The 2,141-nt window shown below is 35.6% G+C and overlaps 1 long non-coding RNA gene across 1 annotated transcript; it reads left to right on the plus strand.

Moving 5' to 3' along the window:
* On the plus strand, window positions 1-699 carry LOC106299043. Its single transcript, XR_001261654.1, has 3 exons — window positions 1-175; window positions 343-476; window positions 549-699. It is a non-coding gene; the product is annotated as an uncharacterized LOC106299043 (long non-coding RNA).
* The last annotated feature ends 1,442 nt before the right edge of the window (window positions 700-2,141 follow it).

Consider the following 2,141-nt stretch of genomic DNA (forward strand, 5'->3'; position numbering starts at 1 on the left):
AAAATTGTTTTTAATTGTTTAGTCCCCAAAATCTCAAGGCATGCCACTGCTGCAGCTTCACCCGGACGTACCTGAAGAGGATATTGAGTTCTCCGACTACGATTTGAAGTTCGTCGAAGAGAACACTGATTACGCCCCTATTCGTCACTCGTATTGACACCACTGCTATTAACAGGTGCTCCTTCATGCTGTGTTAGTGGTTGCTTAGGTTCTCATACTTTGAGTTAGCGAGTAGGTTTAGTATTCAATGCATACATTCGGAAGCTATTAGCGAAGGAGCTAGGGTTATCCTATCTGATCAGATTTGTGCATTGATGAATATCTTGTTTGTGATGATGCCAGGCAATGCGTTGGTGAACAAACGACAGTGGAGGACAGGTATGAGGAAGAGAAAGGGAGTAGTAACGAGATCCAAGTGGATCCTGTTGATGTGCTCCCTGTCAAGACTTAAGATGGCAAACTCCACCAGCGAACTCGTAATCAACGTAAACTATTGTTTAATGATACAATCTCAGGATTGTTATATCTGTAGTCATTCTATGTTACAGTGACAAAGACGTCAAAACTAGCTAAGGGGGATACTGATGAAGCAGAAGAGGATGTTATTGAAGATGAAAATATATTGAACAAATCTCAGAGGAGAGCAAAAGCTAAAAAGAGGCGAAAAAACAAGAGAAGGAATTGCCTAAAGAGGAGGAAACACCTCAAGCAGCAGTTTTGGTGATCCCTGTTTTGAGTCTCTCTGATTTTTCGTTATATTTATTTTTTAACATGTGAATGATTTTTTTTCTTTTGTCAGGCAGAATTGAACGGAGAATTATCTGCTGAAGAGACGTTTGAAAATAAGAAAAACAAACTCGAGGAGTTGGGAATGCAACTACTTTCTGATCCTGAGGCAAACATAAGAACCATAAAGGAATTTGTTCAAAAAAAAAAAAAAAAAAGAACCATAAAGGAAATGTTAGACATCTCCAAAGATGGGAATAGAAAGATAGTGAAACTTGGCTTGTTATCTGTGTTGGCCGTATTTAAAGATATTATTCCTGGGTAATTTTATCAGACCTTTCCCCCATTTTATCTGCCAGCTATTAGAATAGACTTCCTACAGAAAAGGAGCTCGAGATGAAGGTCTCAAAGGCAGTAAAGAAAACCCGGTTCTATGAGTCAACTTTATTAAAAGCCTACAAGGTATGCATGTCAAGTATACTTGATTCTTGATTCTTGACTCTTGATTCCTCTGAATATATTTGTAACACATATGCTTTTTTGCTGCTGTTTGTCCTTGACAGTCATATCTGCAAAAGTTTAGTTGCATTTGAAAAGCAGTCAGTCAGTATATAACCAGGTTGCCTCTCGGTGCATTTGTACGTTGCTGGATGCGAAACCACGGTAGTTGAAGCTCTGATGTCACGTCTCCTTTTTTGTATCTGTCTTTAGGTGTTCATGTCCATACGCTTTGACGAGGATATTGGAAAGCGTGACAGAGATGATGCCAATAAGAATAAATTTAAGAAAAATAAAAAAAGAAATATCCTAGTGGAGCAAAATAATGAGCAGGAAAACAATGTCTAAGACCAGAGACGGGGTATTTTACTTTCCTTTTCTGTAATAGATTAGATGGTGCGAAATTTGACGTTTTGACATTGTTTTCCCTCGTTTTGGCAACTCTATCTCTATGACCATAACATCTAAAATGGGTTCTGGTTCTTACTGTTCCTTTCATCTAAACTTGATGACATTGTTCAGGTTCCTGCTGATTACAAGGAAGTTACGTATGAACCAGATGTTAATTTTTTTGGTTTTGTTTTTGTGGTAATTTATAAATTATAATTGTTGCTTTATTTATTTTATCTTTGTGGCTAACCATATTTTTTGACATTAAGCTGAGTAATTAAAACCTCCTATCACCAATAATTTTACTTGGTTTGTATTTGTTTTAGTAATTAGTTAACGCTATTAATAACATATCTAAAAATAAAAGTAAAACATACTTCACATTATTTTTTATTATAAAAACTTCATGTTGATAATCTTATTACTCCAACAAAAAAAAAAAAAAACATAAAAATGAATAATTACATAGTTTTTCTGTTAGTTATTGCTATGTGTTCTTGGTCAAGTGAAGCTTGGATAAAAGAAAA

The sequence above is a fragment of the Brassica oleracea genome, chromosome C6, assembly GCF_000695525.1.
Source record: "Brassica oleracea var. oleracea cultivar TO1000 chromosome C6, BOL, whole genome shotgun sequence".
NCBI lineage: Eukaryota > Viridiplantae > Streptophyta > Magnoliopsida > Brassicales > Brassicaceae > Brassica > Brassica oleracea.